At 32.0% G+C, this 18,536-nt stretch overlaps 1 long non-coding RNA gene across 1 annotated transcript; it reads right to left on the bottom strand.

The window, feature by feature from the left end:
* Window positions 1-4,287: 4,287 nt before the first annotated feature.
* On the bottom strand, window positions 4,288-7,016 carry LOC132805116 (uncharacterized). The gene is made up of 3 exons (XR_009640456.1): window positions 6,795-7,016; window positions 4,885-5,711; window positions 4,288-4,765 (listed from the first exon to the last, which is right to left on the bottom strand). It is a non-coding gene; the product is annotated as an uncharacterized LOC132805116 (long non-coding RNA).
* Between the last annotated feature and the right edge of the window lie 11,520 nt (window positions 7,017-18,536).

Below are 18,536 nucleotides of genomic sequence, written 5' to 3'. Positions count from 1 at the left end.
GGCTCACTTTACAGTAATCTTCCACTTCTATTCCATCTTTGATTTGAAGCCTGTCAAGGAAGGACAATATCAAAGAACGAGTCAAAAGTTTCTTGAGGGTAGTCACAAATTTCAGCCCTTCTGGAAGCATCTTTAATTTAAGCATATATTGAATATGTAATTCACTGAGATGGGACAATGCATCTTCTTCCACTCTCCACTCTTCTACTCCATCTAACCCTTTGAGCTCCAGAACTGGAAAAGGCATGGGCAGAGCAAACAGTTTTAGACCCAACTTGATTGCATCAAGCTTAGAAACCGTAGATTTGGTAGCTTCTCCAGCAGTACCATTGGATTCTGCTTCATATCTGAATTTGACAAAACCAATTTAGTAAGGCTTGCCGGAAACTGTTGCAGAAAATAATGGCAATGAATTCCTTCAGCAGTATTTCCAACTAAATGTAATTTAGTGAGACTCACCACTAGTTTAATTACAAATCCAGATCAATCTAGTTCACTGCTTTTTGATAGTCTCTGATGTATTTGGAAATCCCTAAACTACCACGAACGATGTTTCCTGAAAATAAAAGCACAACGGAGATACACTACAGAAATAAGCAATTGATAAGCCCTAAACCCATGGTTTTCCAATTTTGAGGAACCCATGATATGAGTTTCAACAGTGGCTTTATTTAACTAAATATTTCAAATACAATGGGATGAATATATAATTTCACGTATTAAACGATAGATTAGGGAAAAATAGAATATATTAAGTATAAACCAATAGAGAATTACCATAATTTTCGAAGAAAGATTTCAGGATAAGGATTAATGAGTAAACTCACAAGAAAGATTTCAGGATAAGGATTAATGAGTAAGCTCACTTGAATTCATGTTCCAATGAAACTGTGTGCATTATGTTTTATGTAAGAGAAAAATATAAATAAAATGAAAACTCATTTTTTATGAGTTTAAAATTTTTGGAATCAATGGTATTTTAATATGGTATTAAAACAAATGTAAGGATTTAAAAAGAAACTCAAAAGAAATAGAACTACATTTGAAAGGAATGTTAAAGAAAAATATAAATAAAATGAAAAATATTTCAACAATTTATAGGGGAAAAGAGAAGTTGGTCTTGTACCATAAGACATAATAAACTGAGAAATCAATGAACTGGGGTGTGTAAGAAATCAATGAACAACATGGTTTTCATTTTGGTTTTGTGGGGCAGGAAATATTTGCAGAGAATAACCATTATTGGATTATCCATTGAAAGATTTGGAAATAGAAGCAAAAACAAAGAAAATGATTTTTTGAGTTAACAATATGATGTAAACAAACAAGAAACGCAATAAAGTTTTCGTCTTCAACCTTGTAATTAATTAGATATAAATATAAATGATATTGTTTCGTAATACTTTTTTTTTTTTCCCTTTTTTTCTTTTTTTGTGGAAAGGAGGATATACTCGATCTGGGATTTTGAACAATGTCACTGAAGGACTAATAACACAAGGTTGCAATGGGTCTGAACGATGACGGTGAAATGTGGTGGTAGGGTTGCCACGGTCGCTTCCTATGGTTTGTCCAAGCAATACTGGGTAAAATTGCTATTAAATTTCCAAAAAATAATAATAATAATAATAATAATAAAATAATTTATAATGTTAACCCCCCCAAAAAAGAAAAAAGATATAATGTTAATACGAATGGTTATTGGCCAAATTTGTTGTTGAACTATGTTTAATCAATATATATATATATATATTTATATCTGCACTTTTTTACTTAGAAAATTATTTTTGGGTTTTTTGACCCAATTTTTTCTTAAATAATCTTGGTATTTAAATTATTTTTAGTTTGATTTTGACCAAATTGATGTGTGCGATACACTTGATGCAATTTATAATGGTTTTATGGTGTTGTCTATTTTTATAATTTATTGTTTTCAGGCTTATGGTGAGTGCACTGTATATTTTAAAACTATTAAAAATTATATTAAAACTAGTTTTTAAAATCATAAAAAAAAAAATTGAAATTCAAAAATTAGAATGTTGTGAAATAAGTTTAACTCAGTTAATAAATCACTCATATTTACGATTAGAAGATCATATGTTTGAGATACTGGAGTGAGAGAAAATTTATTTTAATGATTAAAAAAAAAAAAAGAACTAGAATGTCAAATAGAGGTTTAAGGACCAAAATACAAATGTAAGCATAATTCAAGATTAACAATGGCATTGACCCTAATAGATATATATTAAAAAAAACAAGTATCTTGAAGAATTTACACACTACTAAGAGATCAACTCCAATTTCTTGGGCTCTTTCTAGCCCTCAATCGGCATTGCATTGAACATTCTGGCCACAGAGTCACCATTTTGGCCCAATTTTAATTCTCAAAAGTAGAGTTAAACATACTAACAAAAATTAAAAAAATTAAAAAAAATAAAAAAACCTAAAAAAAGCAGCACACCACAAAGCATAAGAGAAGAGATCCGACAAGTATGAATCCTTCAGCTTGTAATTTCTTATCAAGTTATGTTTTGATATAACACTAAGAAATTCAAGCTTTTAAGAGCATTTAGTTAGTTCACAGCGGATAAAAATGGAAACTAAGCAAATGAAGCAAAATAATGAAAGACAATGACAAACCACTTTTAGAAAGGGAGAAAATTAGCAAAACCTTGAGTATTCAAAAAAATCTCATATATAACCCAATCGATATGAGGCTCTTCAAGGAATCTTATATCAAGTTGGTCGAAGAGATTTCCCCAGATCATGGCACCAAAACCCTTCTGGCTGAATTTTGAATCTTGTTGTTATTTCTTGGTGATACACTCACTTAAGCTACCATACCACATGTGTTCATCATCTAACCAACCCAGAAGAGATGATCTGCTCCCAAGAATCTCTAATTGAAACAAAGCGGTTGAATCCTAGAAATCCCTCAGGTCAGCCTCTTGGTTTGGGGTTAAATTTCTCCACAACAATTTCTGATTTCTTTCTGGGATGCTAATTTTCACACAATGAGTTTTATCAATTGGACCAGTTTCAAGAATCCTCATTCTAACATGCACACCATATATATCCAAACGTCTTTATAAACTTCCTGCGTATTCTATATCGATGAACTCCCCTAGCAAACACACCTCCAAACTTTATATTGGACAGGATCTTCGAAAAATAGTTAATCCATGGCCAGGATTGAAAATTTGAAACCAATTTGTCCCCCACGTTTAGTAACCTTTCTAAAAGGCATTAAAAGTCAAAAGAACCGGCAAGTATTAGTCCAGCAACACTAGAACACTGGTTGAACAGCCTACAATGAACTTGTTGGAATTCTTTACTGTCTTACTTGGACAATTAATTATATATAAAATGCCTCTCACATTCGATGGTGACCAAGCACTGCGCTGATTTACCCTCCTGTACCATGTTTATTTTAAATATCAACAGCAATGTATTTACCAGCTTTTAATTTAGAGTAGTGGATGAACTTCTCGTATTCAGAAGTTAAAACCAATCCAGTATAAATCACAAGTTCATCTTTGACATATATATATATATATATTGTAGATAATATTGCCATTCAAAATCATAAGGATAAAAAAAATGCAGTATCATCCTCATAGCCTCAAGTACGTCAATATCAGTCACTTGGCTCCCCTGCCACCACTTTCAGTTTATATATGTATATATAATTTTGGTAATCAGTGTTTACAATTAGCAATTGACTAAGTTGATAGATGAAATAATTTCTTCAATATGCTAATACAAATAAATAATTAAGTGGAAGACTAAAAGAAAGTAAAGGTTAAGTACTGGCCCTTAAAACTGTAGGAATAATTACAATTTTGTAATTGCAACATTGAAAGGAAGAATTACAATTTAGTCATTGGCACCAGTTAGTTTTGATGACGTCTATTTATTTGTTTATTTATTTTTAAAGAAAATGCTTGTTTCTGTATGGTATTTGTCTTTTTCTACCTTCAATCTTAATTTATTTCTTAAAATCTTTTCCCCTTCTTAAAGAATGCGATTGTTCAATAATACCTAAAATGTTCTATTGAATTATCTTGGTCATTAAGAATTATGCAATATATCTAAAAAGAAAAATTGTTGACGAACGTAAACTCTTGTATTTTGCCTTACTGTTGTTGCTGTTGTTGTTATTATTATTATTTTTGTTGTTATTATCATTATTATTAGTAGACACATGTAAAATAGAATTGATGAAGAGCTTCATAAGAAAGAATTAGAAGTTGAACTAGTACAAATTGAAAAGCATGCATACGGGACGATATTAATCTTTTTTACAATATTTTATTCATGAACGAAGAAAGTTCCAACAATCCAGCAGAAGAAAATCTAAAAAGAAATGGTCATAAAAAGCAACATTTTTCTAAGAAGGAAAAAAAAAAAAAAAAAAAAAAAACAGAAACAAAAGGTTACAACGATGATGAAGTTTTTCTCAATTTGTTTACAATAACGAGAGTGTTTATCATCATGACAAAAAGCAATAAGAAAACCCCAAATAGTACAAGCATGAGATAATGCAAGTTGATGGCGAAAAGTTGGTGATCCAGCATAAGATAGGCCACCCCATTGGTTAAAAAATTGACCACCTTCTTTTTCTCAAACACCTTCTGTCTCTCTTCTTTGCTGTCTTTGATGGGGATGGTGAGGGATTTCCAATAGAGGTATTGGCTGAATAGTTCATGATTTCGGTAGAAGCAGAAGTCCGCAAACATGGGTATTAAAAACGCAACAAAAGGCAAATCTACCAATACAGGGAAACATGGTATCGCAGAGTTCAAAAGAAACGCAATCAAAGAGAATTCTTTGCATATCAGATAAATCATGAAGATTTCCATAGTTTTTTTTCCTGAAATGTCTTACCCTATCTCTAAGAGCGGGGAGTTGTTGGATCAGAGTTTCGGCTTTTTCATCCTCCTTGCTGTAACCATCTAATACACCTCCTGACCATATTTTCTGAAGAAATTTTGTCCTTTTCCCATTTTGTTGGTTGACCGTATAGGGAAGATTAGACATTCTAAAAAAAAAATAATATCAAAAAATTTGAAGACAGATGATGAGCATGCAAGGGTTTTAAGTAGGAAAAGGTTCAATAATAGAAATAAGAAACATGCATCTACTTAAATAAAACTCCATAAACATACTGATTTAATAGATTATATTTCCAAATGAAATGCTAGAATTCTCTTTAAACTTTGGTTAAATCCTGTAACTACAACACAAAATAAAAATTAACTACACCAAGCACTAATCAAATCACTGTCTCCACTCTTTCCATCCAAATTAGTAACCACTTCATCAATGAAGCCAATGGTTCAGGATCATGCCCGTCATACCAGGCATGGAAATCTAAACATAATAATTCTATATTCAATACAACCATTCATGCAATGCTAAATAGATTTCTGCAGTAAAGACAACCATTTGTACAGACAAGTGACGTCTCCAAATGCATATTTTGTACATGAATATCATCTATATGGTTGCAGAGCCCATAAGAAATCATGAGCTTTAAAACAAGTGAGCAGCAATAAATGAACTTTTGTTGCCTGTCGATTTTATGTCCCCAGTACAATACTAAACCCTAAATAATTCCTGATTGTATGACCCAAAAGTCCATTAATGGTGTGATCAGTTGCGGTCCTCAGACAGTGCTTAACTTCTGTTAGAAGGAATAATTTTCATCTATTCTGCATAACGAAGTTTCTGAACATTAGTTGCAAGTGGGATGAGAAATAAAGATTTGGGTTTTTATTTCACGTCACCCAAAAACTCTATTCTAGGCTATAGTCTGAAACATAAACAGTATTAAACCATTAGAATATTTCTAATAATTAACCATAAACAGCATTAAAACACAAAAAAGATGTAAGCACCTGATTCAATTTTTATCATAAAGCACCTTAGAGAGCAGAAGTATTCCAACTATTGAAGAACACCACCAAACACATACACACACACACACACACAAAGAAAAAAATTTATGGGAACAAAATTTTAAATGAATAAACCTGATTTACTGAAATCACAACCTTTCAAGCATTCTTTTATAGTTCTGCAAAAGATACACCTCAATATCACCATATCACGAATTTTCTACCCGCTAAATACACACAAACAGATTTATTATATAAAATTCAAAACATAAATTTCGTAATCGCATTTCCTAAATTTGCATTCTCATTATTACTCCACACAAACAATTACTCAAGCAACAGATTTCCGAGAAAACCATTACAGCGACGCCCACATATATCAAATAAGATTTTGCCTAAGTTTGCGTTACTCAATAATCACTCAAGTAAATAAACACCAACCCAATTCATCAAAACGTGAATTTGGAAATTGCATTAAAATTTAAATGACTAAACCTGATTTTAATGACTAAACCTGATTTACTGAAATCACAACCTCTTTTCTAATTCTGCAAAAAATAGACCTCAAATATCACCAGTTTTCAAAATAAATTGTGAAACTGCATTTCCTAAATTTGCTTTCTCATTTTCACTCCACACAAACATTTACACCAACGATGACGGCAGCACGTGCAAACACGAAGCAAGATTTTTGCATAAGTTTGCATTACTCAACAATCAATGAAATAAATAAACACCAACCCAATTCATCAAGAAACCAAAAACATAAAAAAAAAAAAAAAAAAAAAACAAAAAGAAAGCTGCACGTACATACAGTTTGGTGGCTAAGAAAGTTTTTCTTGAATGAAAATAAAGCCGTATGAACAGACCCCATCACTAAGCTTAGGAAAAGCTTACCTAAAATGACGACGACAACGAAGAACAGGACTAACGCCGAGCAGAGCGAGAGAGACTTCGACTGCTGAAGAGCGTTAAAGAAACGTAGTAGTAAAGGAAAGCGATTGCTTGGGGGTTTTACTCGTGTGTGTGCGCGTGTGTGTGCGTGCGTTTGTTTTTCATGAAACGGAGTTTTCACCGGGCCGACCCGAACAACTTTTCTTCTTCTTCTTCTTCTTTTTTATTTTATTATTTTTTTTATTTTTTTATTATTTTTTTTTTTTTGGGAAAGACCCCATCCACCCTAAATCTTCTCCACACCCTCGGAAAAATAAATGCTTTTTTTTTTTTTCGAGTTGATAATTTTAAATACAAAATTAAGCTGAAAATATGGGCATCCATATTTATAGGAGCTAACCGAACAAAGATAATTATTTTTGTAATTTCCTCTTATATTTCCTTGAACAGCTAAATAAAATAAAATGTCTTTTTTATTTATTTAAAATTTTATATTTCATGTGTTAATGAAATTTAGCTGAAGTTTAATTCTTATTTTTTTTTAAAATTAATTCTTAAGTATTACAGTTATGATTATCTTTCATTTCTAGAAAATATAAATTTAGATGACTAAATGCTATAAGAGAGATGTTTACAATGTGCATCATATTCTCGATACTTTCTTAACGAAAAGCCAAAAATTAAGGCTTAAATATCCTTGACCATGGTTTATTTTCCATTAAGTTAATCTCTGTTTCATTTTTCAATGTCAACCATAACGCCAAAAAGGACTTTGAAACAAAAATGAATAAACAAAGCACATCAGTCCAAAATTAGAAGAATTAGAGACAGTGAAAGTGAATTAACAAGAAATCTGTCTTACCACATTTAGTTTACAATATTTGAAATTGAAATGGATGGTATATGTGCCACTTTATAAAAATCTTTCCCTTCAATTCCATCTTTCACTTCATGAAGCCTGGCACGAAATGATTTTTTCATTTCCTTATAATCCAATTCCCTAAGAGCAGTGACAAATCTCAACCCATCGGAAATCATTTTTCATGCAAAAGATATCTTCAATATTTAATCTCTTTAGACTTGGCAGTGCACCTTTCGCCACATGCCACTCTTTCAACAATCTAGTAAATTGTAAAGTCTCTAGCTTTGGACATCCATGAGCAGAGCAAACCAATTCATCTCCCTTATAAAGAGTATTTAATTTACCTAAGTAGAGCAACCTTAAATTTGACAGTTTCTCCAAGATTGTCATCGGGTCTTGCTCAGTATCAGAAAACTCCAAAACCAATTTGTTAAGGTTTGATGACAGAAATTGCAAAACATGATGGTTACTGGAATAGCTTTCTTTTGGTATCTTCCCCATTAGACTTAAACAGGAGAGAAATTAGCAGCAAGAAAGTGGTTGTAAACTTCGAAATGCATTGTTCTTCCATAGATGCATCTCCAAGGAATGGAGTCTTGATTGAAAAATGCGGGAGTGAAGGGCTTCTCTAACTTCTTCAACACTTTCGGATTCGATTCCAAGGTTTCTAATGTTAGTCAGTTTGTGCAATGCATTATGCCTTATCAAAGACTTAGGTGGTGGTGTATATTTAACTGTCTCAATGTCTGTTAACTCATGCACTGCAAAATAACTCTGATAAAAATGTCTTACTATGCCAATATATGAGGGTAGTAAAAAATGAACATACCAGCTTCAATATTTTACTAGGTAGATTGATTCTCCAACTATTTCCAAAAATCAAGGGAGTATGCAAATTCCTTAGATTCTCAATGAAGTTTGGCAATATGGATTCAAAAAGCCTTCTGAGACAGAGATATCTCAGGTGAAATAGATTACCAATTTCTCTTGGGGTTTTCCTAGAGTCAACATACTCAAGTTCCATAACTCATAACACTCTAAAATCAATTGAAGTTAAAGCTAAAACAGAAATGGTATCAAAGCATAAAAGAAAAAGTAAATGGGGATGATTTGATCCATCCAAGGTGCATATGCAACATTCTTATGAATCAAGGTGCATATGCAACATTCTTATGAAGCAAGGTGCATACACAATTTGCATTCCATTCAAGCTCACTACCAGGGTGAACGACGATTCTGCGTGAATGAGTTGTGGCCAACTGCTGAGCTAAAGAACAACCTATAAAGCTCTCATGTTGTTCAAAAATCTCTTAAAAATTTTTCTTCTCTTGATTTTTACATACCGAAGTCCTGCCTTAGATCATGCATATGACATGTTTTGACTTCTACACTGGTATGGTACATTTTGCTTGCCTGAACCATGCCTGTATGGATCAACTCTCTCGATTGAATATTGCTATGCTATGTCTTCAAATGTCTTTTCTTCCTCTCCTCTTGTAGGTACTGGTATAAAACCATCTACGATCCATAACCGGGTTAATTTTCTTTTGGATATCTTCCAATCCTTTAGGAAGTTACCCAAATAGAGAAAACATGGCTTCAATGTGTAAGGAAGATCGTCACTACTCGTTGCTAATACCTCATGTGTTAAATAATTAAATAATTTATGTACTTAGCATAATCAATTACTCACTTACAGGGCCTATTTATGCCATTAATGGGACTGATTTATTTTATTATTTTATAGTAGAATCCTTGGTCACACACTCTCTATAAGATTCCAGTTGGCCTATTGAACTGGATGACCAACTCTCTTTATAAATCCATTGACTTACCCATATTTCTATTATTATTATATTATTAAATTATTATTATTTTAGTGTGTGTTAAAATTAATGGGTAAGTCTGACTTGCAGAGATTATAAAAAGTTTAGGACAAGTAAACAGATACATACAGTATTTTGTGATTAGGGTTTTCAAAGATCAATTGAGAGTGGTTTGAGAGTAGTGTATCCATAGGTACTACTTTACATTGTTTTTCTATTTTGCAGAGTAAAAAATTTAATTTATCAATGGCTGCATTTGGAGGTTAATATGTTATGATTAATGGAATTTATTATGTATATTTAGCTCTGTAAATTCTAACAATTGGTATCAAAGCAGGGTTAATATACATAATAAATTCCTTTGTGATTAGTTTTTATTATATTCATGATGATGGGATTGAACTGTATGTGGCCATTGATTGATTTGTGCGATTCAAATATATGTTCTTTATTTTGTTTTCTTTCGTGCATGAATTTGTGGGATTCAAAATTACATATTCTGTGAATATATATATATACATGTCAAATTGCTATTTCGAATATATTAAAAAAAAAATCTCTGAAATTTTTCTTCCACGACATTGGTTATCCTGTTAATGTTGAATTTGTGAAAAATATGTAAATTTTTGTTTTAATTTGAATTAAGACCTGGGCATGGTGGAAAATTGTCTTTCGTTATGTTTTGTATTGTTTAACATCTCTAATTGGATCTGAAAACCTTTAAAATAATTAAATAAATAAATAAAAATTTGAGACGAGTGTGGTAGCTCAGTTGGTACGAGCAACCCCACCTATGCTGGGTTCGAGTCTACCGGGGGGCAAGGGGTGCCTGGGGGCATGTAATCAGTAAAAAATGAATAAATAAATAAAAATTTGAGTACTCCTGATTGAATATGAATCTTGCTTAGGTGTTTATTTTATTTTATTTTTTTTTTTAGTTTTTGGACCAAATAGATATGGGGAAAAAGGTTCCTAAGAAGAGAGGAATCAAACATCACCAATTTTGCCCAAAATTTTCTGGAATTTCTTGTGATTCCATGGGGGTTTATTTGAGTTTTTGGCTGAATATAACTCTGGATTTGGGTGTTTATTTTAAGCTTCTTTTTCGCCAAATTGATCCCTTAATATTGTTTCCCACACCAAAAGGAGTAGATTGGCATCGGTTTTACAAAAAACAATGGTCGGAATTGTGTTTTATAAGCAGGTTTGTTAAACGGGTCGGGCAACCCGTTAACCAGAAAATCAGGTTGACCTGCGACTCGAATGAGGAGGGAGAAAGTTGACATCAGCATCTCTTGCTGACGTCAGCAGCCGAAATTCAAAAAAAAAAAATTTGGTTTGTTTATTTATTGATTATTTATTTGTTTGTTTGTTTATTTATTTATCTATTGTTCAATATTATTAAAAAAAAAATTGTTATTTATTTCATTCCAAATTTCTTGAATTAAATTTAAATATCTATGTTTAGAGAATTAGATTGTGTTAGTTTTCCCTAAAGAGGCTTTGTGCCTAGTTGGTATAATAGTGTGAAATTTTAGGTACTCATATGTCATGAGACTTATTTTGTCTACATTATGTGTACCAATGTAATGTATGTTGGCATAGCGGATGAGATATTTCATATTTGCCTATTTCATGAAATTGTCAAATGTTATTTTTCTCCCACTTATTAATCAAGGTCAATATGGGTAACTAGGCTACCCTGTCGGTGATTTTAGTTGTTTTGTATGATACCTAGAATGATAGTGAAAATTGATTAAATGCTATGAATTACAGGTTCTGAGATACCCTATCAGTGATTTAGCTCAATGCATTTGATTGTGATTATTTGGTTGACTGTCCTTGGCCCACGAAATGATATCTTTAGTGCTACACAGACCCTAGCAATATTGATATTTTATTTTTTGTGTTGAGGGGCTGGAAACAATTATTGTTTTGTACTTATATATTAAATACTTTGTTATGTTTACTATTTTCACAGTTAGTAGTACCCCGAGTATTCTGCCTATAACTGCTATAATAAAATTGGATGAGATAAATTATCAGAAATGGAATAAGACTTTAGTTATGAATTTGACATTTATGAAATTGAATTTGGTTTTGAAGATAGATCCACCCGAGATACCAACTGATGATAGTAGTGTAGCAGTTAAGAAACTTTATGAGGATTGGAAGCATTCTAATAAATGCTGCATGATGATGATGGAAAATTATATGGATAAAGCTATATATACTAGTATTCCTAAGGTTGATACAGCAAAGTAACTTCTTGAGGAGATAGGAAAGAAATTTATCAAGTTTAATATGAATGAGAACCGTTATTATTTGGACCTTTTGAATAATACTAAGTATGATGGCGCTTATCAGATAGGAGAAAGGAAAGAGTACTTCAATAGAAGGTGTGACTATTGCAATAAAGTTGGATACAAAAAGATAGACTATTGGAATTTAAAGGGAAAACAAGAGAAGAAAGATAATATCTTAATGAATGAGACCAATATTACTAATGTGCCTATGAATACTTGGTGGTTTGATACTGGAATAACAATTTATGTTACTAATTCATTGCAGGGGATTATAGGGCAAAGGGAGTCAACCAATCATGAGCAGCATGTTTATATGGGAGATAGCTCAAGAGTGAAGGTGGATATCATGGGAACAATTAAGTTGAAGTTTATCACTGGATATGTTTTAGAATTACAAGAAGTTTCCTATGTACCCTCATTTAGGAGGAACTTATTATCTATTTCACTTTTGGATAGTCAAGGGTTTAGTTTTTTGTTTGATAATAACAAAGTTGAGATGTATAAAGATGATAAAGTTGTTGATTTTGGAACTTTATGTAGCAATTTAATAGACTTAATTTATTTAATAATGGTCTTAATTGTTCTATTAATTCTGTTGTTACCCCTATTGCTGCTTCTAAACATCCAATTTTATTGCATAAATATTTGGGACATATTTCTAGACACAGAATGGAAATGTTAGTGAAGCATGGAATACTTCCTAATATTGATTTCTCTGACCTGTTGACTTGTGTTGAATGTGTGAAAGGAAAATTAACTTCTAAGGTTAGAAAGGATAAGATAGCAAGGTGTGGAGATCTTTTGAAATTAATCTATACTGATATATGTGGACCTTTCACACCAATTGCTTTGGATGGTTATAGGTATTTTATTACCTTCGTTGATGATTTTTCTCGTTATGGACATGTTGAGCTTATCCGTGAGAAGTTAGATTCTTTAGTTGCTTTTAAGGAGTTTAAGGTAAAGATGGAGCTTTAAAAGAATAAGAAGATAAAAGCTGTGAGGTCTGACAGAGGTGGTGAGTTTTATGGTAGTTATGATAAGATTGGATGGAACCGTAGGCCATTTGCAATTTATTTACATGAGTGTGGCATTGATGCGCAATATACAATGCCTGGTACACCTCAGCAGAATGGCATAGCTAAGAGAAGAAATCGCACTTTGTTGGATATGGTGCGATCTATGTTGGCAAATTCTAGTTTGCCAGATTACTTGTGGGGAGAGGCTTTAAGGACGGCGGCTTATATTTTGAATCAAGTTCCAAGTAAATCTATTCCTAAGACTCTTTTTGAGTTGTGGTCAGGAAGAAAGCCTAATTTGCACCATTTTCAAGTATAGGGTTGCAAAGCTAGGATTTATAATCCTCAAATTAAGAAGTTGGATCCTAAAACTATCAGTGGATATTTTGTTGGCTATTGTATAGGATCTAGGGGTTCAAGATTCTTTTGCCCATCTCACACCACCAAAATTGTAGAATCAAACAAGGCTGTTTATTTTGAAGATGATTTTGGATTTGATGATAGTAATGGTCCAAGGGAGCCTCAATTTAGAGAAGAAAATGTATACATTTCCAGTGTTATTGCTCGTGATAGAAATGATATTAATCCAGTAGTTGATCAGGATGATCCCATTATTGAAGGGCAGGATATTCCAGCTATTGTAGATGCTGATATGTCTTTGAGAAGGTCACAAAGGACTAGAAGGTCAGCTATTCCTGATGACTATAAGGTTTACTTGCAGGAGCATGAGTTTGACATAAGTGATGGTTTAGATCCAGTCACTTATAAGGAGGCCATAAGCAGTTCGCACTCAAATTTTTTGTTGGATGCAATGGAAGATCAAATGAAATCCATGGCATCAAATGATATTTGGGATTTGGTGTAGTTATCAGTTGGTAGCAAGCTATAGGGTGCAAATGGGTCTTTAAGACTAAAAAGGACTCCAATGCTTAAGTGGAGAGGTATAAGGCTAGACTTGTAGCCGAAGGGTTTAGCTAGAAGGAATGAATTGATTATACAGAGACATTCTCTCTTGTATCTACAAAGGATTCTTTTATAATCATTATGGCGATTATGGCTCATTATGACCTAGAGTTGTATCAGATGGATGTTAGAGCTATTTTTCTGAATAGTGATTTATTTGAGGATGTATATATGGTTCAACCAGTTGGCTTCCAGCAAATAGGGGATGGTAATTTGGTTTGTAAGCTTAAGAAGTGAATTTATGGTCTTAAGCAGGCTTCGAGGCAATGGTATCTCAAGTTTGATGACGTTGTCACCAAAAATGGCTTTAAGGAAAATGTTGTTGATAGGTGCATATATATGAAGGTCAGTGGGAGCAGTGTTATATTTCTGGTGTTATATGTTGATGACATACTCTTGGCTACCAACGACACTAACCTATTGGCTAAGACAAAGCAGATGTTGTGCAACCATTTTGATATGAAAGATCTTGATGAAGCTTCTTTTGTTTTGGGAATCAAGATTATTCGAAATATGACTAATTATGTGTTGTAATTATCTCAAAGAGCCTATATTGATAGAATTCTTAAGAGATTTGATATGTACAATTGTCTTCCTGGAAGTGTACCGGTCACTAAAGGTGAAAGATTTTCTAATGATCAGTGTCCTAAGAATGATAGAGAGAGGATGGCGATGAGAAATGTCAGCTATTCTTCAACAGTGGGTAGTTTAATGTATGCTCAGGTTTGTACACAGCCTGATATAACTTTTGCTGTAAGTTAGTGGGAGTTTATTATGTATTCTACAGTAATATCCATGTTAAGTATTATTTATTTCTTTGAATATTTTAATACATTGATATATGTGGATCATTATTTATTTATGAGATAATTTATTACACATATTATTGCTCCTTATATTTACAGGCCTGTTGAGATTTTTAGTCTATATATATATATGTGTATGTTGATTTACAGGTGCCATGGTGAGTCCCTACTACCTAGTTTGGATATATTGTTGTATCCTATCGATACACAATGTGCTCGGATGAAATGATATTGTGTGTGTTGGGGGGATTGCACATGGTTAGATAAATCTCTACTACCTAGACTAAGTTTACGGCATGAAAAGTGTTCAGTTGAAATGGTATCATGTTTTAGAAGATTTACTGAGAGAATCTCTACTACATAGTCTAGTATATTGTTGTGCCCTGTCGGTATGCTATATACTTTGTTGAAATGGTATTATGGTTCGATAGATTTTGTTGTAAGTGAGTTTGGATTATATATGATGATGATTATGTACTCCAAGTGGGAGAATGTTAAATAGTTAAATAATTTGTGGACTTAGTATAATCAATTACTCACTTACAGGATTTATTTATGCCATTAATGAGACTGATTTATTTTATTATTTTGTAGTAGGATCCTTAGCTACACACTCTCTATACGACTTCAGTTGACCCATTGGACTGGATGACCAACTCTCTTTATAAGTCCATTGATTTACCCATATTTCTATTATTATTATTTTGGTGTGTGTTAAAATTCATGGGTAAGTCTAACTTGCAGAGACTATAAAAGGTCTAGGGCAAGCAAACAGATGCATGCAGTATTTTATGATTAGGGTTTTCAGAGATCAGTTGAGAGTGGTTTGAGAGTAGTGTGTCCATAGGTACTACTTTACGTAGTTTTTCTATTTGCAGAGTAAAAAATTTAATTTATCAATGGCTGCATTTGGAGGTTATTATGTTATGATTAATGAAATTTATTATGTATATTTAGATCCGTAAATTCTAACATCATGCACTCCATATTGTTGCTTTGTTTGGTGTTTGTTCAAATGTGAAATCATATTACTCTCCACTTTATTTCAGTCATCCAATGAATTCTTGGTTTTCAATAAGCCTCCAAGTACAACAAAAGTAAGAGGTAGTCCACCACATTCTTTAACCATTTCCTTCCTCGAACTCTTGAATTCTGGTAGATAACGATTCTTAGTGAGAATATTTTTTGGGAATGTTTTCAGGCATAGGAGCTCCCAACTTTCTTGCAATGTCAACAATGGGGGTTCAACTAGGGAAGCTAAGGGATTAGCATAACTTGCTACTTGAGTGTGGTGAACATAAGCTTGCTTCCCTTCTTTCCTTTTGGAAATGCACGCTTTAAACAATCCCAAGCTTTGATCCTCCAAATATCATCAAGAACAAAAAAGATCTTCTTTTTCAATTGATCTTTTAAGCATATAAATTAGCTTAAGCTCTTTCAAAGCACTCTTTTTCATTTCTCGTTTGCTCTAAGATCTCTTTTCCATATTTATTTCTTCCTAACCTCGTTTTCTCACATGGATGAACACCAACTTGGGTCAATATACCAATCAGAACACCATTTAGGACAAAGTTTTGAGTTATAAAAACCTAAGCACTAGAATCAAAATCTTGTTTCACAGCATTAATTAATTATATACTTTCTTGGCAAGAGTGGCCTTACATAAACTGCCCATACCAACTATGGACACGATGCCGAGTCAATCTTCCTCCTCCATTGTGCTTGCTCCAAGCTTATCACATCATCTTCCTCATCATTAAGATATTATATTCTCAAAAATCCACAGCAGCAGGTCTGCAATGGAGCCATTAATCCGTTAACAAATTTGATTCCATAAATTTGCATGCTTGTATAGGTGCCTTCAAGTCTAGCCCGAATAGACCTGATTTGGACATGAATTCCATTGAGATGGAGAAATTTTATGTATGGAAAGGAAGTAACTCTGACAATCAAGGTGTTGATGACATCTCCACATCATAAGCTATATGTGACTTGTCTTACCAAGTCTTGGAGATGATGATCCTGTTCTTGCTTGCTGTTTGCATCTTGCAAGAAGCAGGAAATGCGCTGTAGTTCATCTTGCAATAGAATCACATCGTCCTTCACATTTTTCAATGAAGTTGCTTCATGGATGAGAAGGTTGGAGAGTCTTTGGATTGTCAAGGATACACTAGACTCTGCCAATTAGGATAGCACAAATTCTGCCAATTGTTGTGAAAAGTACTAATTATCTTGGAGATTAGTTTGGTGTGGAAGACAATATAGCAGTTGCTTGAAGACCACGTAAATACATATAAAGTCACCAAAACTTAAGAAATTCACATCCCAATTCGTCCTAGAAAACAAAATATCCTCCATCCCACCACTTCATGATACTAGGATTATTAGAATAAGTCAACCCGACGTTGAAGTTTGAGAAATTATAGCAAGAACGCCATGCAGCATTTTCATTCTTAATTCTTAATATACTAAATGCCAATTAATGTTGGTTTTTTATTTTTTATTTTTATCAATTACAACAAATTTTCCTTATTTCAATGATTCCAATCCACAATTTTTTTAATTTTTAACTGTGCCAAACAGATTTGAATAAATGCGTTTTGCTACTTTATATAGATAGATATATACATATATAAGTATAAGCTGGCTCCATTGCTGGCAGAAAAATATGTAATTATAATTTTTATTTTATTTTTTTGTGCACTATTAATTGGAAATTGGAAATTATGTGTGCATGGCACGTTTAATTAGGAAAAAATGAAGTGTCAAAAAAAAAAAAAAAGATATGGCAAAGCAGGTTAATTCCAATGGTTAAACATTTTTATTTATGTTTATGAAAATACGAGTTCGAATCATATGAGAATTCATGCATACGGGAGGCAACGGATTTAGATAGTTTATAATTTAGATAATTTATTCAAAAAAAAAAAAGGTATGAAATATGTATATATGTATATTGCACTTTTTTTTGGGCTGTGAATCTATATTGCACGTTTGGTGGACTATTTTTGAGCTAATTTATATATCTTTTAATTAGCATATCTTTCCCACATCTTCATCTTGTCTTCCGTACATGTGAGATTTAATTTATATATCTTGTTCCATTAAAAAAAAATAAAATTATATATATATATATATAGAAGGCAACGGATTTAGATAGTTTATAATTTAGATAATTTATTAAAAAAAACAAAAGGTATGAAATATGTATATATGTATATTGCACTTTTTTTTGGGCTCTGAATCTATATTGCACGTTTGGTGGACTATTTTTGAGCTAATTTATATATCTTTTAATTAGCATATCTTTCCCACATCTTCATCTTGTCTTCCGTACATGTGAGATTTAATTTATATATCTTGTTCCATTAAAAAAAAATAAAATTATATATATATATATATATATATATATATAGAAGGCAACGAATTTAGATAGTTTATAATTTAGGTAATTTATTAAAAAAAACAAAAGGTATGAAATATCTATGTATGTATATTGCACTTTTTTTTGGGCTCTGAATCTATATTGCACGTTTTGTGGACTATTTTTGAGCTAATTTATATATCTTTTAATTAGTATATCTTTCCCACATCTTCATCTTCATCTTGTCTTCCGTACATGTGAGATTTAATTTATATATCTTGTTCCATTAAAAAAAAAATAAAATTATATATATATATATATATATATATATACACACACACATTGAATTTTAATTTTTCCTTTTAGGTGAGATTTTATGATTTTAACGTGAGTACATGTATTGTTAACTTTTATCTTTTTTATTTTATTAAAGTCTTTACCCCTATATTATATTACAGTCAACCCCATTTTTTAATTATTTCTATATTTTCAAAATAAAAGAAAAGCCTCATTTTTTATCTATTAATCTTTTAATTAGTACTTTAATTATTTATTGTTAAATTTTTTTAGATTAAATAAAATTTAAACTGAGTTAGAGT

Source organism: Ziziphus jujuba, chromosome 8, assembly GCF_031755915.1.
Source record: "Ziziphus jujuba cultivar Dongzao chromosome 8, ASM3175591v1".
In the NCBI taxonomy this organism is placed as follows: domain Eukaryota; kingdom Viridiplantae; phylum Streptophyta; class Magnoliopsida; order Rosales; family Rhamnaceae; genus Ziziphus; species Ziziphus jujuba.
Note: the sequence above shows the minus strand (reverse complement) of the source record. Positions and strands in the feature narration are given on the sequence as shown.